This window comes from Chelonia mydas, chromosome 17 (genome assembly GCF_015237465.2).
Source record: "Chelonia mydas isolate rCheMyd1 chromosome 17, rCheMyd1.pri.v2, whole genome shotgun sequence".
Classification (NCBI taxonomy): Eukaryota; Metazoa; Chordata; order Testudines; family Cheloniidae; genus Chelonia; species Chelonia mydas.
In genome coordinates, this window is record NC_051257.2 from 24,700,913 (window position 1) to 24,728,579 (window position 27,667).

At 48.4% G+C, this 27,667-nt stretch overlaps 1 protein-coding gene and 1 long non-coding RNA gene across 4 annotated transcripts in view; one reads left to right on the forward strand and one right to left on the reverse strand.

The window, feature by feature from the left end:
- STX1A (syntaxin 1A) overlaps window positions 1-27,667 on the reverse strand; it is a 329,962-nt gene that overhangs the window by 171,645 nt on the left and 130,650 nt on the right. The gene's annotated exons all lie outside the window — the stretch shown is intronic.
- On the forward strand, window positions 957-19,761 carry LOC122463180. Its single transcript, XR_006286304.1, has 3 exons — window positions 957-967; window positions 1,237-1,239; window positions 19,611-19,761. It is a non-coding gene; the product is annotated as an uncharacterized LOC122463180 (long non-coding RNA).

Consider the following 27,667-nt stretch of genomic DNA (forward strand, 5'->3'; position numbering starts at 1 on the left):
CACTCACCATAAACACTTACTACTTATCTATGTACTTAGATGACACTCATCACCATAATATCCGTGCAAATACGCAAATAATAAACTAATGTGGTTTAATCCAATTCCCTCCTTTCATCCTATGAAATCTGTTGTCTGTCTCTTCCTTTTTCTTCTTCTTTGAGTTCTTAGCGAACTTGAAACCAGTTGAAGTCTGGAGAGATACTGGCATATTCGGATAAGTAGAAATCACAGATCAAGGTCTACCATACCTCCTTCCACAGTGTGAAGACCCAGTTTCTCATTTATCATCATTCAGAGTGCTAGCACCTGTTGTGAATGAATTTCTCCATCGCTGGCACCCCAGCACGTCTCACTCCATCCTTCTCTCCTCCGAGCACTATTCAAAATTTACTACTTTATCATTTGTGAAGATCAAAGATACAAAATGCTATGGCTGCCTCCAGTCCATATTCTCCCTTGAACCACCTGCAGCCTGTATCTTCTTTCACCTCTTTCTCACTCTATTAAAAGATTCTGCAATCGTCACTTTACTCATACCTCTCAATCTGCAAGCCTGCCAGTATATGACACTAACAATCCAAATGCGTGACAAGTGACCAAAAGGGGAATAGCTGGGTTGTTGCACGTTAAGCCACAACTAACAGACTACATTTTTAATTAGAGAGAACCTGGTAAGGATTTTTCTCACTGTGAATTAAATACAAAGAAAACTTGAAAATTAAATTCTGTCTTGTGCAACCATAGGAACCCGAGACATTGTCATCAGCAGGGGGTGAATCTTGGACCTTCAGGCTCTCAGAACAGATCTCTTCCACTTGGGAGGAAGGCTTAGCTGTTATCTTCTAGGTGGACTAACTAGAAGAGGGGGCATGCCACACATTTTGCCAGTGGACAACAAAACTATTCGCTAATCAGCAGTAGAATGGGGGAGATCAGGAGTCCTGGGATATCGTCCTGGCTCTGGGTGAAGAGAGTGATCACAGAACTGGTTACAGACAGAAAAGTCAAGCCCAGAGGTTTGGCACATTCATATTGAGAGGCTGAGCAGCGCAGACCTGGATCTCAAATACCTGCGGTCTGATTCCAATCCCAGCTCTGCCAAGAGGTGCCTTGTGCAACTTCTGTTAACTTATTTGTAAAATGGGGGTATGATACTCGACTGCCTTCTAAGGTAGAGTGCGAGCCTTTGCTCAATTTTAGGGTGTCTAAAGTGTATAGAAATATAAAGAACAGTCAGTGACGGTGAGATCAGAATGCATGGTCTCACTCCCAGCTCAGAGCATCTTTCTGAATAGTCAGGGTATCCCAGAGGAGACGGTCACTCTCTTGCTCTGGCTCATATCCACAGAACACTGCTTGACAGGGCTGCACTGTGTAACAGGAAGCCCAATTCAGCTAACACACCGAACAACCTACAAAATCCACAACACCTGAGAGCTCTGAATTTATTCAGGTACAAAAAGAACCTCCCCTCTTTGAAACCCTTTGCAAGCTGAGATGGCATTTCTTTATTCTTTGCCTCAGCTCACCGTCACCGCTGCTGTTATGGGCAAGTCTACTGTGGGGGCTGCTGTGATCCAAGTAGCCAATGCAATCCTTGACATTCTGTTATCAAGTCTAGTTGGCAGCTGGTATCAAGTGGAGTGCCCCAAGGGTCGGTCCTCGGTCCGGTTTTGTTCAATATCTTCATTAATGATTTGGAGGATGGTGTGCATTGCACCCTCAGCAAGTTTGCAGATGACACTAAACTGGGAGGAGAGGTAGATAAGCTGGAGGGTAGGGATAGGATACAGAGGGACCTAGACAAATTAGAGGCTTGGGCCAAAAGAAATCTGATGAGGTTCAACAAGGACAAGTGCAGACTCTTGCACTTAGGACGGAAGAATCCCATGCACTGCAACAAACTAGGGACCGAATGGCTAGGCAGCAGTTCTGCAGAAAAGGACCTAGGGGTTACAGTGGACGAGAAGCTGGATATGAGTCAACAGTGTGCCCTTGTAGCCAAGAAAGCCAATGGCATTTTGGGATGTATAAGTAGGGGCACTCCCAGCAAATTGAGGGACGTGATCATTTCCCTCTATTCGACATTGGTGAGGCCTCATCTGGAGTACTGTGTCCAGTTTTGGGCCCCACACTACAAGAAGGATGTGGAAAAACTGGAAAACGTCCAGCGGAGGGCAACAAAAATGATTAGGGGACTGGAACACATGACTTATGAGGAAAGGCTGAGGGAACTGGGATTGTTTAGTCTGAGGAAGAGAAGAATGAGGGGGGATTTGATAGCTGCTTTCAACTACCTGAAAGGGGGTTCCAAAGAGGATGGATCTAGACTGTTCTCAGTGGTAGCAGATGACAGAACGAGGAGTAATGGTCTCAAGTTGCAGTGGGGGAGGTTTAAGTTGGATATTAGGAAAAACTTTTTCACTAGGAGGGTGGTGAAACACTGGAATGCGTTACCTAGGGAGGCGGTGGAATCTCCTTCCTTAGACGTTTTTAAGGTCAGGCTTGACAAAGCCCTGGCTGGGATGATTTAGTTGGGGATTGGTCCTACTTTGAGCAGGGGGTTGGACTAGATGACTTCCTGAGGTCCCTTCCAAACCTGATATTCTATGATTCTATGACTCTGGGAAATGTGTGAGCTTTTTTAGATTTTTAGATATTCTTGTCCTTTGTCACTGGTGAAGAAGTCTTGCAGCTGTACATTCCAGTCCGGTCAGCGCTGTAACACCCCATAGCACTTCTGTGGTTGACACATGTAACAGCTCCAGGGCTCTTGCTCTTTTGCGTTGGCCGAGGTACCTTGCCCTACCAGGACTTCCAGGCATTCTACATAGAAGCACCTGCAGCAGCTGGCATTGCTACACAGCAGCTGCTCCTGGATGCCTTCGCAGCAGACAGTGCAGTAGGACTGCTAGACGTCCTCGTCCATGGTGTACAGCTCCACCACTTCCGTTGCAACTCTGCAGCAAACGGTGCAGTAGGACCGGTAGCCGTCCTCATCGGACATGTAGCTTGGCTGGGGGTTCTGGGAACGTCTTCCCTGCCTAGCTCCTAGCAACCTCCAAGGTATGGTGTATGGTTCCACCGCTTCCGCTGCAATTCTGCTCTCCTGCAAGCTGGAGGCTTCTGCCTCAGGCTGCTCTCCCAGCCAGCAGCACCGCGCGGTCGCGCCTACCCCTTGCTCCCATGGTTCATGAAGCCTGGACAGTAGTAAGGAGCAGTTCAACTATAGGCTGAGCAAGTGCAGAATGGAGGTAGAATGTGCCTTTGGACGTTTAAAAGCTCGCTGGTGCTGTTGGTCAGACCTCAGCGCAACCAATATTCCCATTGTTATTGCTGCTTGCTGTGTGCTCCATAATATCTGTGAGAGTAAGGGCATTTATGGCAGGGTGGGAGGTTGATGCAAATCGTCAGGCGTCCAATTTTGAGCAGCCAGACACCAGGGCAATTAGAAGAGCACAACAAGGCGCACTGCGCATCAGAGAGGCTTTGAAAACCTGTTTCATGACTGGCCAGGCTTCGGTGTGACAGTTGTGTGTGTTTCTCCTTGCTGCAAACCCACCCCCTTTGTTGATTTTAATTCCCTGCAAGCCAACCACCCTCCCCCCTTTTGAAATAAAGTAACTATTGTTTTGAAACCATGCATTCTTTCTTTATTAATTAAAAAAAATGAGATATAACGGACAAGGTAGCCTGGGTGTGGTGGGGGAGGAGGGAAGGATAAGGCCACATTGCTTATTGTAGCCACACTAAAAATCAAACTGTTTGAATGACAGCCTTCTGTTGCTTGAGCCATCCTCTGGAGTGGAGTGGCTGGGTGCCCGGAGCCTTCCCTCCCCTCCGCCCCCACGTTCTTGGGCCTCTGGGTGAGGAGGCTATGGAACATGGGGAGGAGGGTAGGCGGTTATACAATGGATGCAGCGGGGGTCTGTGCTCTTGTTGGCTTTCCTACACCTCCAACAGATGCTTCATCATGTCCGTTTGCTCCCGCAACAGACGCTTCATCATGTCCGTTTGCTCCCCCATTAGCCTCAGCATCGCGTCCTGCCTCTGCTCTTCACGCTCACTTAATGCTTTCCTGGCCTCTGCCACTGAATACCTCCATGCATTAAGCTGTGCCCTATCAGTGCGGGAGGACTGCATGAGCTCGGAAAACATGTCATCGTGAGTGTGTTTTTTTCGCCTTCTAATCTGCGATAACCTCAGGGACGGAGATGATGGGGGGAGCCTAGAAACATCCTACACTCTATGATTCTGGGGGGACTGCGTGGTCACCTGTGTTGCTGAGTTCACCACGCTGACCAAACAGGAAATGAAATTCAAAAGTTCCCAGGGCTTTTCCTGTGTACCTGGCTAGTGCATCGGAGTTCAAAGTGCTGTCCAGAGCGGTCACAATGGAGCACTCTGGGATAGCTCCCAGAGGCCAGTACCGTCAATTTGCATCTGCACTACCCCAAATTCGACCCAGCAAGGTCGATTTTTGCGCTACTCTCCTCGTCGGGGACGAGTACAGAAGTCGATTTTAAGAGCCCTTTAGGTTGATGGAACGGGGTTGGTTGTGTGGAAGCAGTCATTTCTAAATCGAGCTAACGCAGCTAAATTCGACCTAACCCCATAGTGTAGACCAGGGCTGAGACACAATTGGGCCAGGAGAGTCTAAGGGGCCACAGGGGAAGAGCTACTAAAAGAGCACTGGCTGTGTCAGGTACAGGCTTTGCCTCTATCGGAGATCCTCAGCCTCTAGATACTGGAGCTGCGGACCCGGAGGAATCCTTTTGGACGCAACATTAATTTTGCACAAGCTCCTGACAACTACAAGCAATTTTTTAAAAACAAATGTATTGGTAAATTGACAGCACAACTTCAGACGCTGTGCTTGGAGTCTTAAATATTACAGACCCTATGTATGGGAGTCTGCACAATGAGTTTATACTTCACTGCAGATCTCCCAACTGCAATGGCTACAGAAAACACGATTGGCCCATGGCACAGAGCAAACCTCACCCTGCCGAAGGAGACACATCCCTAGAATTCCACAACCAACTGCATCAGATGTAGGCCGTTTTTGTTTTACTTCAGTGGCTCATCATTTTACTGATTCTAGACGTACAGAATGTTAGTATCAATATTCCCTAGGAGTGTGCACAGATTCCTGCAGTACTATCTGGGTTTATAGGCATTTGTGTTGATATTTTTCCATGGCTTTATTTAGTTATTTTTATTTGAAGGCTGGATGCCTCAGTTTTCCCGCAGAAATACCATGAAGAGATGGATCTGATGTTATTCTGGACCCACAAAGGGCTCCCCTAAGGCAAGAAAAGCCAGTAATAAATAAACCATGAGAGAGACGAGGCGGGTGAGGTAAGACCTCTTATTGGACCAACTTTTGTTGGTGAAAGAGAGAAGATTTTGAGCTACAGAGTTCTTCTTCGGGATACAGACAGCCCCAGAAAGAAAAGGAGTACTTGTGGCACCTTAGAGACTAACCCATTTATTTGAGCATGAGCTTTCGTGAGCTACAGCTCACTTCATCTCACGAAAGCTCATGCTCAAATAAATTGGTTAGTCTCTAAGGTGCCACAAGTACTCCTTTTCTTTTTGCGAATACAGACTAACACGGCTGTTACTCTGAGACAGCCCCAGGATACTCCAGTCCATTCATATAGCCCTACTGGTAATACAAGTTAGACAATGCTCCCATTTAGTTTTACAATCAGCTGGACTCGCTTAACATGCAGGTATGGTCAGACCTATGCAACTTGTTCCTGTGCGTATTTTTTTCTCCACGTCAGTTAGTTCTGGTCACTACTGACTAAATAAAATGCTTAGACGGCTTTTCGGAGAGCATGGGCCCCGCAGAGCTCCCTGTAAGTCAACTCCCTGAGGCCCTCAACTCTTAGCACTGCTGAGCCCAACTGGCTGCAGGGAGTGAGCTGAGCCAGGATTCTGCCATATGCACCAACAGCACTACCAGCGTTTCAGATTCCAGCACATTGATTACAGATGGGGCATCTGAAACAGAAAGAACACAGATAGACTGATCACATACCAGGCTGAGCCCACAAAGCTGGTGATGAGAAAAATCAATGGGTGAACCAAGCAAACCTCTTAAGGACATCTCTGAAGGAGAACAAACATGGGACAGGAAGTATTAGTTTCTGACTGTGACCACTCTTAGGGGAGATGGAGGTTTGCTAAAATGGCAATAATCCCTGAGTTACTGCTGTAATAGTGTGACATTCTATACCTTGAGGGAGCGTGCTGTAACCCCCATATTCCTCATTTTCATATAATCGTGACCTTACGTATAAAGCATCCCTTGTAATGTATCAGGGGAAAGGTTATGATCTGCTGAAAGTCATTTCTCTATCCATAGATGTGCATCATTAACGCATATGAAGTTGAGAATTGTGTAGTATGGTTGTCACTAAAACATGCTGTAAGTTGGGGAATCAGCCAGATATTAGCTCCCTAGATGCAACATCAAGGAAAGTGACCAATGCCCAGGTGGGGTGTGAAACAACCATCCACAGCCATTGTCCAGCAAGGGAGCTACAATGCAATGACTCACCTGCATAAGGCCACGCCAGGGGAATTGCTCAACCTTGCTTGGAGAGACTCAGTAATGCTCACCTGACTCTGAAGGGAGGTGGGGAGCAAAGCCAAGAGGGAAGAAAGGACATGATAAAAGGGAGAGACTTTTGCCATGCCCTTCCTCTCTCTTCCACCTACACCTACAGACACCACCACCAAGCGACTGAAGCGCTGATCAAAGGGGAGAGCCTGGTTGAAGGGCAACCAGCCTGTGGTGAGAAACATCTAAGTTCATAAGGGCATTGAAAGTGTTAAGATCAGCTTAGAATGCGTTTTGCTTTTATTTCATTTGACCAAACCTGACTTTTTATGCTTTGAGTTATAATCACTTAAAATCTACCTTCACAGAATCATAGAATACTAGGGTTGGAAGAGACCTCAGGAGGTCATCTAGTCCAATCCCCTGCTCAGAGCAGGACCAATCTCCAACTAAATCATCCCAGCCAGGGCTTTGTCAAGCCTGACCTTAAAAACGTCAAAGGAAGGAGATTCCACCACCTACCTAGGTAACCCATTCCAGTGCTTCACCACCCTCCTAGTGATTCCTAATATCCAGCCTAGACCTCCCCCACTGCAACTTGAGACCATTGCTTCTTATTCTGTCGTCTGCCACCACTGAGAGCCGTTGAGCTCCATCCTCTTTGGAACCCCCCTTCAGGCAGTTGAAGGCTGCTATCAAATCCCCCCCCACATTCTTCTTTTCTGCAGACTAAATAACTCCAGTTCCCTCAGCCTCTCCTCATACGTCATGTGCCCCAGCCCCCTGATCATTTTTGTTGCCCTCCGCTGGACTCTCTACAATTTGTCCACATCCTTTCTGTAGCGGGGGGGGGGGGGGGCCAAAACTGGACGCAATACTCCAGGTGTGGCCTGACCAGTTCCGAATAGAGGGGAATAATCACTTCCCTCGATCTGCTGGCAATGCACCTACTAATACAGCCCTTGGCCTTCTTGGCAACAAGGGCACACTGCTGACTCATATCCAGCTTCTCGTCCACTGTAATCCCTAGGTCCTTTTCTGCAGAACTGCTGCCGAGCCATTCGGTCCCTAGTCTGTAGCGGTGCATGGGATTCTTTCTTCCTAAGTGCAGGACTCTGCACTTGTCCTTTTTGAACCTCATCAGATTTCTTCTGGCCCAATCCTCCAATTTGTCTAGGTCACTCTGGACCCTATCCCTACCCTAGTTAATAAATCTGTTTGTTTATTCTATCTGAAGCAGTGCGTTTGGTTTGAAGCGTGTCAGAGACTCCCCTGGGGAGAAAAAGCCTGGTACATATCAATTTCTTTGTTAAGTTGACGAACTCATATTAGCTTGCAGCGTCCGGGGACATAACTGGACACTGCAAGACGGAGGTTCCTAGGCTTGTGCCTGGGACCAGAGATATTGGCTAGTGTCATTCGCTTGCAAGTAGCTGGGAGCAGTTTACATGTCAGAGGCTGTCCGTGAACAGCCCAGGAGTGGGGGTTCTCATAGCAGAGCAGGGTCAGTCTGGCTCCAGAGTCAAGGATTGGAGTGACCTAGCAGATCGCTGGTCTAGATAACACCAGAGGGGAACGTCACAAATAGTGTTTAGACTATTAGGTGAGCTGTCCCTCATTCCCTGGGAGCTTTGCTGAAGCTCAGGACCTTCAGGAGCAGGCAGTTCTCAGATGCAGAAGCTCAAGCATACAGCCCTGAACTAACACTGGCACGTCTATGGCATGATGCAAGAACGGAATCCAATCCCAAAGGGCTCTTCTCTCACTGAGAGCAGGGAATGCTTGTGGAGCACATTTTTCTCCAGATCAGGCAGAAAGAATGCTGCACAAATAAACCCTATTTTGCATTTACATTCTGTGTGTCCGGAGCCCCGTACAGCCTCCTGATGCCATGCACACTAGCAAGCCGAGCGGAGAGGCTGGGCAGGATGTAAATGCCAACCTACCTCCTCAGCTCTGCCATGGTGTGCCCACTCCTCCATGGCCAGAGCCACCATCAAGTCTACAGCGTACAAGGTCAGTGGGTCCTCATGGATAAGGACATAACTACTGCACGTAGAATTTCACTTGCCTTTTCCTCATTTCTCTTACACATTTTAGAAACAAGAGCCAGAGTTTAGGCTATTTACTGGTTGGGTTTTTACATGGATCTCTCATGTTTGCTCCATTCCTGCTTCGCGGCCACACACTGTAATATTAATACTAGATGCCTTCCAATCCCAGCTTCCCTCTGTAGGAAAGGAGGTAGAAAGGGCTAACAGCCTCACAAAGATATTACAAACCTGAACTACCTGGACTTATATGCAATTCCCATGGAGCGGGAAAAATCAGTCAATACTACAGATGCCAAGGAGTTGCTTTGTCACTCGCTCCTCGAGACAGCCTAGGAAGATCTGCAGTAATGTCTGATGCCGCTAGATGCTGAGAAAACATGCATCACTGGGATGAACTAGTTAAATTGCTAAAAGCACAATTATATTCCGGGCAGCCCCCTGGCTCTCTGTGGATGCCCCCCATTAATTCCACAGAAGCATCTGAACTACAGTAACACACTCGATCTTACTCAGTATGAACGCAAATTACTAAAGAGAAACTGGCTTCACACCATGTGACTGTGGCCAACAATTCTATGTTTACAAATATCAGTGGTCTCGGCAGCATTTACAAGGGGATGAGCCGAGGGGAGGGGAAGGGGTCACATTTCTTATTGCATTAGGATGCTACCAGGCTGCAGCAGAATCACAGAGAATTGTCGAGGGGAGAACAGTGACCTCTAGGTACCATGCCCCACCCAGCACACAGGCAAGTAGATTTTAGATGCAAAGCCTCCAATAAACTCAGCTTCTTCCCTTGATGTCTCTGTTTCTCCTCCCTTCTTGTCATTTCATTTTGAATCACCCACAGTGCCAAAACTCCTGCCAGGGATCTGCCCCTTCGCACTGCGAGGGGCCCAGGCAGCCCCCAGCCCTCTTGCTCCCTCTGAGCTCTTGTTTGAAGCGTTTGCACCAGATGACAGCGTCTGTGTTCCCAGCTGTACCCTCACCCCCTGCTGCCAGGCCACCATTTGCTGCTGAAATCGTGATTCTGAATGAGTCTAACAAACAAAGTTAAACTCTCCCCGCTTCCCCCGATAACAGAGAGTCCTTCGTCCTAGCTGGCCACATGTTGCTCTCACCATGTGAAGAATGCCAGCAGCACAGCAGTGACAGCACTGCACCACAACAGGGAAGATGGGGCTTCCACTCTGAATCGGTGCTTTCACTCGCTTAGAATCGGCCCACTGATTTACCTTTCACTGCAATCACATGACACTGGGCAACAGGACACACTGCACCACCCCAGGGTAAGAGGAGACATTCGAAGAGAGCCAAGAGGGGCCCCCCGACAGCGAGAAAACTGATGGAAGGAGCACAGGGCACTTTGGACTGCAGGCAAGTAGGCTGCTAGCTCAGTTGGTTAGCGATCAATCCTCATGCACCAACGCAGACCCTCCGGGAGGTGGGGATCCAGTGATAAGGTGCAGACAGGCTCTGGTGAAAGGGGATTCAATCATTGGAAATATCAACTGCTGAGCAACTGGCAACTCGTTCAGTGACTTGCCTAGCAGAGGAGCCTGTGGTCATGGCACATACAGCTTCCTAAATCATCGGTACCAGTAAGAGTGAGGTCCTGGAAGCTCAGGTTAGATTGCTAGCAGAGGGCCTAGGTCCAGGGCTTCTTCAGTAGCTTACTCTGAAATGCTGCTTGCACCCCATGCAATACCAGCTAGGCAGGGGAACGTCAGAGTCTGAGTACAGAAAGTAGAAGGCGACATAAAGGGAAAGGATTTAAGTTTCGTAGACACTGGGGAACTTTGGGGAGGGGTTGCGGCTGTTCAAGAGGAATGGGCACAGAGAACTGACTGGGTTTATTTGAACTAAGAGCAGGAGGAAAAGCTGCCAGGTGCTGCAAGGCACTCAGGTGACATCTCCGTCCCTGTTAGGGGGGTCAGTCACACATGGGTCTCTTGGCATCCAGTGAAGGACAAGAGAGAAGTGCCGGACTGGTGGAGAAACAGGAAGAGCTCATGGAGCAACAAGCCAGAAAAGTAACAGGATAACTGAATAAGGACAGGCCCATAACCAAGAGTAAAATTGTAAGTGACTAGACACCAGTGTGAGAAGCTTGAAAGCCAAACCAGGTGCAGGAGACCACCTGGCAACAGAAGAGGAGCTTGCCAGAAACGGCACTACTGAAATAGAGTGAAATGACAACAAGAACAAAAATCGATAAGGTCCTGAAATCCCTGGCTACAAATGATGCATGAAGGACAGATTAGGTCAGAACGATGGGGGAGTAGCAACATACCTAAAAGACTCCACAACGCCCAACGAGACAACTTGAAAGTCTTAGAGCTGATCCCAGGATCACCTGCGCTGTGTTACCAGAGTTATCTGTGTATGCTGCATAGAGAGTATAAGGTGTTTGAGCTTATTTACCGGGTTTGGTGCTTTATTACCTTTTATTTCAGCTCTGTCAGATTCTGTCATCCCTGTTATTTCCTTTCCTTTTTACTACAGAGAATGGGCTTTGGATTAGCTTCCCCTCACAGGAGTCCTGGGGTGGCGGTAATGGGACATTACTAGAGGGCACCACAGGGGCTCCATAGGCCTGATTCAAAGCTTCCTACATTTAGTGAAAAGACTCCCATTGACATCAGGGGGTTTTGGCTCAGACCCCATGATCAGAGGCACTGGGGAAGGACACCAAACCTTTGTGCTAGCAGTAGGAGCCAAGCGTTCCTGCTCTGACCATCCTCCCTGACACACAGGCCTTTCCTTTTCATTGACTGTGGATTTTCAGAAACGGTACTGTTTAGAAAATGAGTCCATGTTTCATGAGTTAACAAGGATAGAGAAAGGGCAGACACTCTACGCCACCCCACCCCATTTAGTCCACGTCAGAGCAGTCCAATCAGTAGAAGAGAGTGTACAATTCACAGCTCCCAGGTCTGGGGTAAAAATAAGAAGGAAAGAAAGTGTTCCAATACCAGACACAAACAAACAATGTACGGTCCAGACAAAGCGCCTATCAAACCAAGTCACTCTGGAGAAGCAACAAAAGCTTCTTAAAATGACCATGCCAGCAAAGAATGTGACATTCCCCTGCCCTGACTAATGCGGCACCCTTATCATCTTCACAGCAAATCCTAAAGGGATGTGCCCTCCTTGCAAATCAAGCACCATCCACATCAATCTCTGGCAAGATGCTTATGGTACAATATTGATTGTACACTTTATGTCCATCACTGGGAAGCTCGTCGTACCACCAAAACGTTTTAGCACCCATGTGATCGCTGGCCATGTAGCAGCATTCCTTGGTACACACACTTCGGAATTTGTTGGTCTTCTGGTCTTATAATATATCCACACCAAAAAAGCCATTGAAATCAAACTGGTGCTGACTGAGGCAATTGCTGGGTTTGGCTTTAAATATCCTCATTTCTCATCTTGTCCTGCCACTTGATATGGAGGAGCTGACAGAGACGATGAAAACTGAAAAGGTCAATCCAGTGTTCTTCAGCCTCTCTTGCCACCCACGGTTCACTTCCATACAGCACAGCGGGTACAACTGTGGGTCTATAGCACCACAACTTGGGCTCAAGCTTGACGTCACAATGTCCCCACAGACTCTGAAGGGCCCAAAACGTGGCAGCTGCTGCTGCTATAGAGCATCCACATCTTTCGAGCATCCTCCAGGAATGTTTTTCCTGCTGGCAGTTTAATACTTGTCAGGTAATGACATGTTACTACACATGCAGCCAAGAATGATCCAGTTCAGCTGTTTGGCTCTATAGCCAAAGTATTGCTAACTTCTGTCACCAGTGCTTTGATAATGATCCATTAGATGCATCACATCAAAGCTCCCTCTGTGGGCAGAAGTAACATGGGGAGGAGTGGAAGAATGCCTAGTTTTAAGAAACCAGTGAAGACTCAACTCAGTGTGGAAACAATCAGATCTAATGGCGCAAGATGAAGCTACTTCGAAATATTCATTCCTGCAGTCATCTGAACATCCCAGTAACATGAAGAAACAGACTGAGTGCTCTGATCTCCATACTGAGAGGAAAGGTGAGACGAGACAGCATACAAAATCTCCCATCCAAGGCCTGGACTATATCTATCATCAAGGCAAATATAGACCAAAATGTGAACCATTAATAAGGTAGGATGGAAGGACCCTGAAAAAGGAATTATTGCTATAGGGCAGCAGGAGACAACCTGGAAAATGTGAACATAAACAAACCAACCAGTCCTCATGTATCAAGGGAGTTAGCTATGGAATGTAACTCACCATCTCTGTGACATCACAGATAACTTGGGAGATACCAGATGACTAGATGGAGACAAATCATTTGCCAAGAAGGAGAAAAGAGTGATCTGGGCTGAGCCCACCTTGCAAACCTAACTTCATCTGTAGATCAGCACTGTAATATTCAGCGAGACACCTGTTCACTGACACCTAGAGGGGAATGGAACCACAAGCAACGGGCAGCACAGGAAGTCTATAAGGAATAAATCTTGCCAGACAACCCTGATAGCTTCGTTTGACAAAATCACAAAATCACTAGATGAAAAGGAGACAGAGCAGAGACTATATTTTGATTTCTGTTAAGCATTTGATCTTTCTTAAAGAATCTTAATTGACACTAATTTAAACTGGCTTGGAGAGGAATCCACGTGTGCACTGACAACTGACTACAAGATTGTAAGAGATAAAGGATAAAAAATTGCAGTGCTGGGAGAAAGAGCAGTTTAGTGGGGCACTGCAAGAGTTCAGCATCCAGACAGGCCTCATCTAACAACTTCATTTGGGATCTGCAAGAGACAGTAAACAACACATTCATGAAACTGGCAGGTAACGCCAGCCTGGGAGCCATTGCAAACACTAATCAGGACAGAGAGAGGCCAAGAGAGGTTAGAAACATGGGCAAGAAACAATAAAGTGAGATTCACTTAATAAAACTGGAGAATAATAATAGGGAATATAGCTGGTCTGTTGGCCCAGGGAGGCTTCTCGCTTAGTGCCGGAGGCCTTGGGTTCAAATCCTAGTGAAGCCCTGGATATGGAAGTAAAATAATAGAAAGGATATTGAACCTCATGCTTCCACATTTAAAACAATCTCTATTAGAAAGGTAGATTGTCCCCACATCTACTATTGTGTGGTTCTTACTCCTTGCTCTGAAGCACCTGGGGCTGGCCACTACCCAAGGCATGCTTCAGGTCCAGATGAACCTCGGATCTGATCCAGTCTGGCAGTTCCTATATTCCTAAAATGATCGAGAGCACCAGTTGGAGAGAAGTCTGGAGAGTAATGTTGACAGAGCCCTAGAGGTGACAGTGGAGAGCAAATTAGACTGGGGTTTGCAATGGAATATGGAGACAAAGCAGGCCAGTGGAGATTTGGAACAGATGCGCCATGTAATCAAGCAAGAGAGAGTCACTCTATAGCTGTGGTCCAGCCACATCTGAAGTAATGAGTCCTGGTCACCACATGGACAAATCAGAAGGCATTCAGAAAAGGTGTGAGGGTCTTGATTTGTGAGGAGAGATTAGAACAGCTAAACATACACAGCCTGAGGGCGAAGGGAACTTGAGACACACAACACTCTCGAGATAAATGACAGAGAACGCCAAAGAGGGAAAGGAGCAATTCCCTTTGGCACACAAGGGACTAAGTCAGAGCAATGGGATGGAAAGAGAAAAGGGAAAATATGGGCTGAGTATTCAGAGAAGGGTCTGGAGGCTGAGCTGGATCTGGCTGTAGGATTGGCTCCCCAGGGAAGAGACTGGAGTCTTTCAATGCACTAGTAAATATGCTGGAAGGAGCACTGCTGCCTTGGCCTAGTGTGATATACTGGATGGGGGAACAGGGGGGAGTTAATGGGAAGTTTCCATCTTTAGCTTCTATTTATGATGACTCAAGGAAGACCAGGCAACAATAGATATCCCTGTCAAATACACTGCAGATGCAGACTGTGACAGACTGAGGACTGACAATTGATTTCCATTTTCCCATTTAGCCAGAATCTTGAAGTGTCCTGTACATTCCCGTATCATGGGCTGCTAAGTCACAGAGGAAAATCATCCTAACCTGACCTGTGACCTATCCACCAAAGGTCAGACTTTATGATGAGATTTCAATGGTTCAAGTGTCCTTTTGAGTTACAGTCTTGAAATCTGATTGGTTGATTCATTGTGAGCCACTGATCATAGAACAGAAATTGAAATCAACGACATCTATCCCAGGTCACTGAAAGATCAGACCAACAAGTTACAAAGATTGTATGAATTTTTCCGGCGAGATGGCCGTGTCAGGTAGAATTAAAGACAGCTGCTCCATTACTGGATTTTAGCCTACTAAATTGTCAGATACACTGCAGGAGCCAGCATCAACAGCCAGACCCACCCCAAGTGGAGCAGCTCTCAGCTGGCGGTATAATAATTCTAGTGGGCTGGATTGGTCACTGAGCCAGTGAAGGGGCCACCAGGAGCCTTCTAAAAACAGCTGTGTCAATCACACTGAAAATGAAGCTTTAAGGACTTGTTCCTGCTCTCAGACACATGCAAAGTAGCTGATTATCTATGGCACAGAGCAATAAACTCTCACTTATTGAAAGGCAGGATCAAGCCTTTACAATTAAACAGCAAATTATATGGGAATATGCTAATTGGAAGGCCATTTCTTTCTGAATAATCTCTAGCTCACAGCCACCCGCTATACAGGATCATTGCAGTGTTTTCCCTTAATTTTTCATTAATCCCCATTGCCTGTAATTCAGTGGTTTCAAGATCTTTGTTAAGGCCATTTTGTTTGTTTGCTTGATGAATTAACATAGAAATGCCTCTGAGCTGTCTCCCTCCAGTGCCGCTTTAGCCAAAAGAACATGGCCATGTGCAGAAACATCCTGCCTCAGAAATGAGGGCTGCAGGAGTCTGGAAATCACAGCAAGAAGCATGTCCCGATGCTAGTGCATGTGTGCATACCACATTGCTCCTCCACTCTCCAGGCAGGGCTCAGCAAATTTGGCCCTCAAACAAAGGCAGCCAGCAGCAGGAGCAGAAACACACCATCTGCTGGTCGATGTTTTTCTTATCTGTCTGTCTTAGGTACTTCTATGGTCCCATCACCATAGTATCTGAGTACCTCACTCTTTCATGTATTTACCTGAACAACTCCCCTGGGAGGTAGAGAGGTGCTATTACCCCATTGTACAGATGGGAAACGGAGGCACAGAAAGGCTAGGTGACTTGCCCATAGTCACACAGGAAGTCTGTGGCAGAGCAGGGAATTGAACCGAGGTGTCTCAAGTCCTAGGCTAGTACCCTCACCGGTGGACGAACATTCCTCCTATCCCACACATATCCACAGCCCCTCCTGGATTTGCCCTATGCTTAGCTCATTAGCTGGGATTCTTCAGACTATTTAAGCCTGCTAGTTTTTTTTATTTTATACGCCCTAATATAAGAAAATCCCAGTGTGACTATGGAGTGACAGGTGTCCGGTTTCACAGCGTCTCGAATGTTCTCTCAACACTGGTGATGTTCTTGGGCCTCCGGTATGCAGAAGGTCAGATTATGATCACAGGGGTCCCTCCGGGCCTGCAGATCCATGGAGCCCCATTTCAGCAGTTCTGGAGTAACCACCCATCTGCAGCAGCCTAACCGAAAAAAGATTAGTTGGTGCTGAAATTCCTCATGCTTAGTCTCCATGCAGCAAGTTATATCCAAACTGCTGTTTGGTTTATTTCTCTCCATGAATGAGGCTAATTGAGTTACCAGGCACAGCATGTTGTGGGGAGGAGAAGAAAGGAGACAGAGATAATTATGTTCCCACTATGCTTGTTTCCAGCAAGGATGCAGCATTCTTGGGATGAGTCTGGGTCATGCGGGAGGTCAGACTAGAGGATGTGAATGGGCCCTTCTGACCATAGCACTTCTGAAAAGGTAGAATATGTAATAAACCAGAATTCATGGGCACCATACGGTCAGAATGTCTCCAGTTCAAAATGCAGAGACATTATGCTGTCTCGGCAGCAGAAAGCACAAGGGACAATAACTGCACCGACTGCTGGTGCTGCTTTGTAGCGATACACAAAATTGAAGTGGGGTCCTCATGCCAGACCTGCAAGGAAGGCTTCAAGCTGCATATCTATTGCAAATGTTGCCTTCATTGAATACGAGTGATAAGTGATTTCCTTCTGTGAAAGCATAAAGGAACAGATCTCTGCTTATGGAAACAATGGCTAGGGTTCCAGTGGAAGACCTCGCTCTTTTACGCCCCTTTGAAAATCCCAGCCTAAAAGCTCAAGGGCACAGGTTCAGCTTAGGAGTGGTGAGCAGGTTTTAGGAGGTTGCAGCCACCCTCCCTCTCTTTACAAGCAGACGAGAACGCAGTCGCAGTCCCCAAATTCTCTTCTGTTTTTAACATGGGGTCACAGCATGAAAAAGGTTGAGACCCACAGCTCAGGAGAGGCCTCAGAAAGCGACTGGAAGAAAAACTTCATACAAATATGTAAATAGGAATCAACAGGAAAGAGAAACAATACTTTCCTTCTAGTAAAGGCAAAGATACTATGCCTACAAGCACAAACTAAACCAAAGATCTCATCAAAAAGCAGGGCAAGGCCAGGAGACCTGGCCTAATCTCAACCCAAAACCATGTTCTGTGATATGTCTAAACCAAATCACAAAGACTAAGACTATGGTTACACTAGCACTTTTGTCAGTAAAACTTTTGTCTGTCAGGGGTGTGGAAAAAAACACACCCCCGACTAACGTGTCACTGACAAAAGTGCCGGTGTGGATACCACTATGTTGGAAGGAGACCCTCTCCCGCCGACGTAGCTACCGCTGCTCTTTGGGGGTGATTTAACAGCTGCGCCACTGGAAGGTCTGTAGTGTAGACAGCCTTCATGACAGATGGCGTGGGATGAGCTGCCCATGTTCTCCTCCTGCAATCACAGGGAAAGCAGGTGCAATACACACCCTAATTAGTATTATTTTCTTTTTACTGACGATCCCTGCTTAATGCTTATGAGGAAGGTACAAAATAATGAAACCCAACCACCCAATATAACACTCAATTGAAACTTGTGCCTGGAGATGTGATAATAAAGTTTAAATATATGTTGCAACAATGAATTCAATCAATAGCGTTCTGTAAAAGTGAGAGCTCCATGCCACACACGGACCTGGAGGTCTCTAAGACATTGACTGACCTCCGGGTGGCTACAGTTGCTGACGTACAAACAACTAAACATACCCTTGAAGGTTCAAACCTGCCATGGCCTAGAAATGAGGAATGCATTCCAACAGGCGTGTAGACACTCTGCCAACGCAACTATACTACCAGGCTAATTGCAACTGACAGTAAAACTCCGTCCTCCCCAGATGAAAATGGAGGGTCCTTTGCACGTCCAGTGTATGGAGAAGGGCACCAATGGGAAGGATGTATGGATAAATACCCAGAGAATAACCGATGGATTAAGCGGAAGGAAATCAGTGGTGAGTCCAAAGCACCAACTAATCCTGATGAAATGTGGCCTGAAGCTGACCTGTCCAACAAAACCCTAGACGGCCATGGATTTATTATTGACTCAAAATATGTTTCACTTTCATGAAGGTCGCCTCTGTCTGAAAATTCACGCCTACTTGAGTGACAAGCAGGTACCAGGATTATCAGTCAAAGAGAACAGCAGAGAAAACAATTTCTCTCTCATTCCCATTCATTTTAGTTTGTCCATTTCACAACACTTTGCGTCCAATCATTTTCAGTTTCCCCTGCAAAGACAGAGGCTCCCTTGCTGAAAAAATTCTAATGAACATAATCAAGGAGCAAAAACACTTAGGAATATGTTTTGCAAAATGATTTCTTAAAAAAATGTCAGACACTCTGTAAAGGGGCTCGATCAGAATTAGGCATTTCCAAACAAAATCCCAGCTGACAGTGTCCCTTTTTAAAATCTAGGCACAGGATCTGACTCAACCTCCCAGCAGGGAATTCCAGGGTTCCCAGCTCTCAAGATGCTTGGGATGGGGGGAAGCATTTGCATGCCCCCTCCCTGCTGAAAGGCTGCAGTAGATACCAGTGTAACTAAAGCTATGTTTTAGTCACGGGCATTTTTAGTAAAAGTCATGGACAGGTCACGGGCAGTAAACAAAAACTCACAGCCCGTGACCTGTCCATGATTTGTACTATATAGTTTTAACTAAATCTTGGGTGCTCTCGTAGGGGGTGAGGGGCTGGACAGCCCAGGGGGGTGCGGGTGCTTTGGAGGGGTGGCCCGGGACCCTCACTGGTGCTGGGGGGTGGAAGGGCCGGGTGGCAGCGCATGGCCCAGGACCCCCGCTGCTGCTGGGGGGAAGGAGCTTGGTGGGGCCGGCAGGCTCCCTACCTGGCTCGGCATGGCTCCCCGGAAGTGGCGACATGTTCCTCAGCTCCTAGGCGGAGGCGTGGCCAGGAGGCTTCGCACACTGCCTCCGCCCCAAGCGCTGGCTCTGCAGATCCCATTGGCTGGGAACCAGGGCCAATGGGAGCTGTGGGGGCAGCATCTATGGGCAGAGGAAGCGCGCAGAGCCGCCTGGACGCACCTCCACCTTGGAGCCGAGGGAGGGACATGTCCCCGCTTCCGGGGAGCCCCCAGAGGTAAACACCGTCCGGAGCCCTCACCCCTTCCTGAGCCCCAATCCCTGCCCCAGCCCTGAGTCCCCTCCCAAACCCAAACTCCTGCCTGCCGCTTGGACTCAGTGGCCCAATGCTGCCCAAGCTACTCAGGCGGCCCCCAGGCCAGCCGCACTGGCCACTGCAGACGTCATGGAGGTCCCCAAAAGTGACGGAATCCGTGACTTCCATGGCAGACTCACAGCCTTGAGCATAACCCACACCTGCTTGGTGTAGCACTCTGTCCTACTCTAGAACAGCAATTTTCAAAGTTGGTGTCACAAGCCAGTACTGGGTCACGGCAGATAAGGCACTGGGTCGCTTTTGTAGGCACAGCCGACCAGGACATTAAAATTCCCGTTGGCAGTGCTGCCCAGCTAAGGCAGGTTTGTGCCTACATGTTCTGACACCGCGCTGCACCCCAGAAGTGGCCAGCAGTGGGTCTGGCTTCTAGGCAGTGGGGCCACGAAGCTCCGCGCACTGCCCCTGCCCCGAGCATCGGCTCTGCACTCCCATTGGCTGGTTCCCAGCCAATAGGAGTGGGGAGGGGGCGGTGTCTGCAGGTGAAAGCCGCATGGAGCTGCTTGCATGCCTCCACCGAGGAGTTGGACCTGCTACTGGCTACTTCAGGGAAGCCTGCCTCTGCACCCCAACTGTGCTGATGACCGGGAGCCACTGGAGGTAAGTCCATGCCCCAACCCCGCATCCCAATCCCCAGCCCTGAGCCCCCCCAAACCCAGAACCCCTTCCTGTACCCTAAACTCCTCATCCCTGGCCCCAACCCAAAGCCTGCACCCCCAGCCCAGAGCCCTGACCCCCCTCCTGCACCCCAATCCCCTGCCCCAGCCCAGAGCCCCTCCCACACCCTGATCCCTCATTCCCTCAAGGGAAAGCAGTGGATGTATTGTTTCTTGACTTTAGCAAAGCTTTTGACACGGTCTCCCACAGCATTCTTGTCAGCAAGTTAAGGAAGTATGGGCTGGATGAATGCACTATAAGGTGGGTAGAAAGCTGGCTAGATTGTCGGGCTCAACGGGTAGTGATCAATGGCTCCATGTCTAGTTGGCAGCCGGTGTCAAGTGGAGTGCCCCAGGGGTCGGTCCTGGGGCCGGTTTTGTTCAATATCTTCATAAATGATCTGGAGGATGGTGTGGATTGCACTCTCAGCAAATTTGCGGATGATACTAAACTGGGAGGAGTGGTAGATACGCTGGAAGGGAGGGATAGGATACAGAAGGACCTAGACAAATTGGAGGATTGGGCCAAAAGAAATCTGATGAGGTTCAATAAGGATAAGTGCAGGGTCCTGCACTTAGGACGGAAGAACCCAATGCACCGCTACAGACTAGGGACCGAATGGCTAGGCAGCAGTTCTGCGGAAAAGGACCTAGGGGTGACAGTGGACGAGAAGCTGGATATGAGTCAGCAGTGTGCCCTTGTTGCCAAGAAGGCCAATGGCATTTTGGGATGTATAAGTAGGGGCATAGCGAGCAGATCGAGGGACGTGATCGTTCCCCTCTATTCGACACTGGTGAGGCCTCATCTGGAGTACTGTGTCCAGTTTTGGGCCCCACACTACAAGAAGGATGTGGATAAATTGGAAAGAGTCCAGCGAAGGGCAACAAAAATGATTAGGGGTCTAGAGCACATGACTTATGAAGAGAGGCTGAGGGAGCTGGGATTGTTTAGTCTGCAGAAGAGAAGAATGAGGGGGGATTTGATAGCTGCTTTCAACTACCTGAAAGGGGGTTCCAAAGAGGATGGCTCTAGACTGTTCTCAATGGTAGCAGATGACAGAACGAGGAGTAATGGTCTCAAGTTGCAATGGGGGAGGTTTAGATTGGATATTAGGAAAAACTTTTTCACTAAGAGGGTGGTGAAACACTGGAATGCGTTACCTAGGGAGGTGGTAGAATCTCCTTCCTTACAGGTTTTTAAGGTCAGGCTTGACAAAGCCCTGGCTGGGATGATTTAACTGGGACTTGGTCCTGCTTTGAGCAGGGGGTTGGACTAGATGACCTTCTGGGGTCCCTTCCAACCCTGATATTCTATGATTCTATGATTCTATGATTTCCGGCCCCACCCTGCAGCCCTCACCCCCGCACCCCAACCCTCTGCCCCAGACCTGAGTCCCTCCCACACCCCAAACCCGAGTCCCTCCCACACCCCAAACCCCTCATCCCCGGCTCCATTGGGTTGTGGGCATCAACAATTTTCTTCAACTGGGTCCCCAGAGAAAAAGTTTGAAAACCACTGACCTAGAGGCACCTAGCCCAGATAGAGATTGATGAGTCTGCTATAGCCTTAGCTAAAACCCATGTGGCTTTTAGCTCATGTAGTAGAGACTCAGATACTAAGTTGCAAAGGTCCCAGGTTTGATCCTACCCAAAGGCGACCAGGGCCTGTTGGCATTACACCAGCATGGCCCTCCAGCTGGCAGAGACTTTCAGGGGCACCTCAGCAGCACATGTCCTCTGAACAGGTGTTTCTGGGCCACATCCCAACTCATTGACACGAGAAACCCCTCCCCCCCAATTCTGCTTCCTTGGCCCCCTACTCTTCAGGGTACTCACGGCTCTTCATGGATTCCAAAACCAGAAGGGACGACTGGGATCATCCAGTCTGATCTCCTGTATCGCACAGGCCAGAGAACTGCCCCCAGTAATTCCTAGAGCAGATCTGTTAAAAAAAACATCCAATCTCCATTTCAGAATGGCCAGTGATAGAGAATCCATCACAACCCTTCGTAAATTGCTCCAGTGGTTAATTACTCTCATTGTTAAACATTTACACCTTATTTCTAGCCTGACTTTGTCTAGCTTCAACTAACTTTCTGATTGCTCAGCTCTAGCAAGAAGAATGAAAACCTTTTTCAAGCCCCACAAATCTCGTGAGCCCCAGCAGGGTGCAGGATGCCCTGTGCAAGATGCACGATTAGAGGCTGCTGGTTAAAAACAGTCTCAGAGGCACAGGAAGCATTCAGACTGCTTCAACACATGGGGCCTGTCTGGAGGCATCCATGCAGCTCTCAATTATCTACTTGTGTGTGGAGATGGGCCTCTTGGTTCAGCATTAATCTCAAATGCAACAAATAATCATCTGTTAGCCCTGGTCTAAGCTACGGGGTTAGGTTGAATTTAGCCATGTTAGGTCGATTTAAAAATGACTGCGTCCACACAACCAACCCCGTTCCGTCGATCTAAACGGCTCTTAAAATCGACTTTTGTACTCCTCCCCGGTGAGGGGAGTAGCACTAAAATCGACCTTCCTGGGTCGAATTTGGGGTAGTGCGGACGCAAATTGACGGTATTGGCCTCTGGGAACTATCCCAGAGTGCTCCATTGTGACCGATCTGTACAGCACTTTGAACTCCGATGCACTAGCCAGGTACACAGGAAAAGCCCCAGGAATTTCTGAATTTCATTTCCTGTTTGGTCAGCGTGGCGGACTCAGCAGCACAGGTGACCATGCCATCCCCCCAGAACTGCAAATGAGCTCCAGCGTGGACCGAAAGGGAGACACTGGATCTGATTGCTGTATGGGGAGATGCATCTGTGCAAGCTGAACTCCAATCAAAAAGAAGAAATGCAAATATATATGCCAAAATCTCACAGGGCATGTTGGAGAGAGGCTACATCAGGGACACACAGCAGTGCTGCATGAAAGTTAAGGAGCTCAGGTGAGCCTAACAAAAAACAAAGGAGGCAAACAGTCGCTCCGGATCAGAGCCCCATACATGCCACTTCTATGATCAGCTGCACGGCATTCTGGGGGGGGACCCTACCACTATCCCACCACTGTCCGTGGACACCTGCAAGGGGGGAGTCTCACGCAACACGGAGGAGGATTTTGTGGATGAGGAAGAGGAGGAGAATGCGCAGCAGGCAAGCAGTGAATCCGTTCTCCCCAGCAGCCAGGACCTTTTCAGCACCTTAAAGCCAATACCCACCCAAGGCGGGATCTCCGTCCCTGAAGCCAGAGAAGGCACTTCTGGTGAGTGCACATTTGTAACTACGGTACAGGATTTAAAAGCAATAGTGTTTAATGTTTGATTTGCCCTGAAGAATTGGGATGCATTCGCGGCCAGTACAGCTACTCAAAAAGTCTGTTCACATGTCTGGGGATGGAGCGGGAATCCTCCAGGGACATCTCCATAAGCTCTCCTGGAGGTACTCTGAAAGCCTTTGCAGAGGGTTTCTGTGGCGGGCTGCCTTATTTCATCCTCCAAGGTAGGACACTTTACCACGCCAAGCCAGTAGCAAGTATTCTGGAATCATTGCAGCACAAAGCATGACAGTGAATGGTTCTGGGTTTTGGTCGCATTCAAGCAACATTCGATCTATATCTTTCTGTGTCAGCCTCAGGAGAGTGATATTATTCATGGTCACCTGGTTGAAATAGGGGAATTTTTGAAAAGGAACAGTAAAAGGACCCCGTTCATGCTGGGCTGTTTGCGCTTGGCTAAAAGGGACCATCCCGGAGAATAGCCACACAGCAGGGGGAGGGGAGAAGGGATCATAGAATATCAGGGTTGGAAGGGACCCCAGAAGGTCATCTAGTCCAACCCCCTGCTCGAAGCAGGACCAAGTCCCAGTTAAATCATCCCAGCCAGGGCTTTATCAAGCCTGACCTTAAAAACCTCTAAGGAAGGAGATTCTACCACCTCCCTAGGTAACGCATTCCAGTGTTTCACCACCCTCTTAGTGAAAAAGTTTTTCCTAATATCCAATCTAAACCTCCCCCATTGCAACTTGAGACCATTACTCCTCGTTCTGTCATCTGCTACCATTGAGAACAGTCTAGAGCCATCCTCTTTGGAACCCCCTTTCAGGTAGCTGAAAGCAGCTATCAAATCCCCCCTCATTCTTCTCTTCTGCAGACTAAACAATCCCAGCTCCCTCAGCCTCTCCTCATAAGTCATGTGCTCTAGACCCCTAATCATTTTTGTTGCCCTTTGCTGGACTCTCTCCAATTTATCCACATCCTTCTTGTAGTGTGGGGCCCAAAACTGGACACAATACTCCAGATGAGGCCTCACCAGTGTCGAATAGAGGGGGACGATCACGTCCCTCGATCTGCTCGCTATGCCCCTACTTATACATCCCAAAATGCCATTGGCCTTCTTGGCAACAAGGGCACACTGCTGACTCATATCCAGCTTCTCGTCCACTGTCACCCCTAGGTCCTTTTCCGCAGAACTGCTGCCTAGCCATTCGGTCCCTAGTCTGTAGCGGTGCATTGGATTCTTCCGTCCTAAGTGCAGGACCCTGCACTTATCCTTATTGAACCTCATCAGATTTCTTTTGGCCCAATCCTCCAATTTGTCTAGGTCCTTCTGTATCCTATCCCTCCCCTCCAGCGTATCTACCACTCCTCCCAGTTTAGTATCATCCGCAAATTTGCTGAGAGTGCAATCCACACCATCCTCCAGATCATTTATGAAGATATTGAACAAAACCGGCCCCAGGACCGACCCCTGGGGCACTCCACTTGACACCGGCTGCCAACTAGACATGGAGCCATTGATCACTACCCGTTGAGCCCGACAATCTAGCCAGCTTTCTACCCACCTTATAGTGCATTCATCCAGCCCATACTTCCTTAACTTGCTGACAAGAATACTGTGGGAGACCGTGTCAAAAGCTTTGCTAAAGTCAAGAAACAATACATCCACTGCTTTCCCTTCATCCACAGAACCAGTAATCTCATCATAAAAGGCGATTAGATTAGTCAGGCATGACCTTCCCTTGGTGAATCCATGCTGACTGTTCTTGATCACTTTCCTCTCATGTAAGTGCTTCAGGATTGATTCTTTGAGGACCTGCTCCATGATTTTTCCAGGGACTGAGGTGAGGCTGACTGGCCTGTAGTTCCCAGGATCCTCCTTCTTTCCTTTTTTAAAGATTGGCACTACATTAGCCTTTTTCCAGTCATCCGGGACTTCCCCCGTTCGCCACGAGTTTTCAAAGATAATGGCCAAGGGCTCTGCAATCACAGCCGCCAATTCCTTCAGCACTCTCGGATGCAACTCGTCCGGCCCCATGGACTTGTGCACGTCCAGCTTTTCTAAATAGTCCCTAACCACCTCTATCTCCACAGAGGGCTGGCCATCTCTTCCCCATTTTGTGATGCCCAGCGCAGCATCATCCCAGAGAACAGCCACACAGAGGGGTGGGGGAAGGTGTGTGCTGCACATCCACCTGAAAACCGCAGCCCCTCATTTTAAATATGAAACCCAACCCATTGCTTGCTCTGGGAAAGGAGTGTGCTGCAATTTGAAACCATTCCCACATGTTATGAAGGCAGAAGAAGCCAACCCTGCTTACCAAAAGGCTTACCATGGTTGCCTGGAAACCAAATTCTATTGCCCAGCCGTGTGTGTGTGATGTGCAACCGTACTGGCAGGCGCGCAATATAAAAGGCAAAATGCGACCTTGTATCTAAAGCACATGTGCTGTCTGCTGTGAATTGCTTGATTCACTGTGAAAGAGTCTCCCTTTTGTTCTCAGAAATGTATCATCTTAAATTTTACTCTCCCTTATCATCTCCCCCCAGGTGCAAATGTTTCTACGCTCCCCGTATCATCTCTGTCCCTGAGGTTATCGCAGATTAGAAGGCAAAAAAAACGCACTCGCGATGACATGTTTTCCGAGCTCATACAGTCCTCCCACACTGATAGGGCACAGCTTAATGCATGGAGGTATTCAGTGGCAGAGGCCAGGAAAGCATTAAGTGAGCGTGAAGAGCAGAGGCAGGACGCGATGCTGAGGCTAATGGGGGAGCAAACGGACATGATGAAGCATCTGTTGGAGGTGCAGGAACGCTAACAAGAGCACAGACCCCCGCTGCATCCACTGTATAACTGCATGCCCTCCTCCCCATGTTCCATAGCCTCCTCACCCAGACGCTCAAGAACGCCGGTGGGGGAGGCTCCAGGCACCCAGCCACTCCACTCCAGAGGATGGCCCAAGCAACAGAAGGCTGTCATTCAAACAGTTTGATTGTTAGTGTGACTACAATAAACAATGTGGCCTTGTTCTTCCCTCCTCCCCCACCCCACCCAGGCTATCTTGTCCGTTATATCTCATTTTTTTTAATTAATAAAGAAACAGTGCATCGTTTCAAAACAATAGTTACTTTATTTCAAAGGGGAGAGGATGGTTGGCTTACAGGGAATTAAAATCAACAAAGGAGGTGGGTTTGCAGCAAGGAGAAACACACACAACTGTCACACTGTAGCCTGGGCAGTCATGAAACAGGTTTTCAAAGCCTCTCTGATGCGCAGTGCGCCTAGCTGTGCTCTTCTAATTGCCCTGGTGTCTAGCTGCTCAAAATCGGGCGCCAGGCAATTTGCCTCAACTTCCCACCCCACCATAAGCATCTCCCCCTTACTCCCGCAGATATTATCGAGCACATAGCAAGCAGCAATAACAATGGGAATGTTGGTTGCGCTGAGGTCTGACCTAGTTAGCAAACAGCGCCAGCGAACTTTTAAACGTCCAAAGGCACATCGTATCTCCATTCTGCACTTGTTCAGCCGATGGTTGAATTGCTCCTTACTACTGTCGAGGCTGCCTGTGTAAGGCTTCATGAGCCAAGGGAGCAAGGGGTAGGCTGGGTCCCCAAGGATAACTATTGGCATTTCAAGATAGGGATATGCGTTCCATCTATCGCCCCACCACAGTTAGGGAACCCCATTGCAGCAAAGCCATTCACTATGACCTGCACATTTCCCAGAGTCACTGCCCTTGATAAGAGAACGTCAATAATTGCATTGGCTACTTGGATCATAGCAACCCCCACAGTAGACTTGCCCACTCCAAATAGATTCCTGACTGACCGGTAGCAGTCAGGCGTTGCAAGCTTCCATAGGGCTATCGTCACTGGCTTCTCAACTGTCAGGGCAGCTCTCTTCTTGGTATCCTGTGCTTCAGGGTGGGGGAAAGTAACTCACAGAGTTCCAAGAAAGTGGCCTTATGCATGCGAAAGTTTCGCAGCCACTGTGAATCATCCCATACCTGCAACACTATGCAGTCCCACCAGTCTGTGCTTGTGTGTCTGGCCCAGAATCGGAGTTCCACTGAATCAACCAGCCTCACTGCCGCCATGATGTCCCAACTGTCACAGCCCGTGCTTTCAGAAACGTGTGTCCGCGACCTCAACAAAATCCTCCTCGTGCTGGCGTCTCTTAGACTGGTTCTGCATATAGCCCAGGACAATGCATGAGGTGTTTACAATGCTCACAACAGCAGTGGTGACGGTGAACTGAGCGGGCTTCATGCTTGCCATGGTATGGCGTCTGCACAGGTAACCCAGGAAAAAAGGCGTGAAACAATTGTCTGCCATTGCTTTCACGGAGGGAGGGGTGACTGACGACATGTACCCGA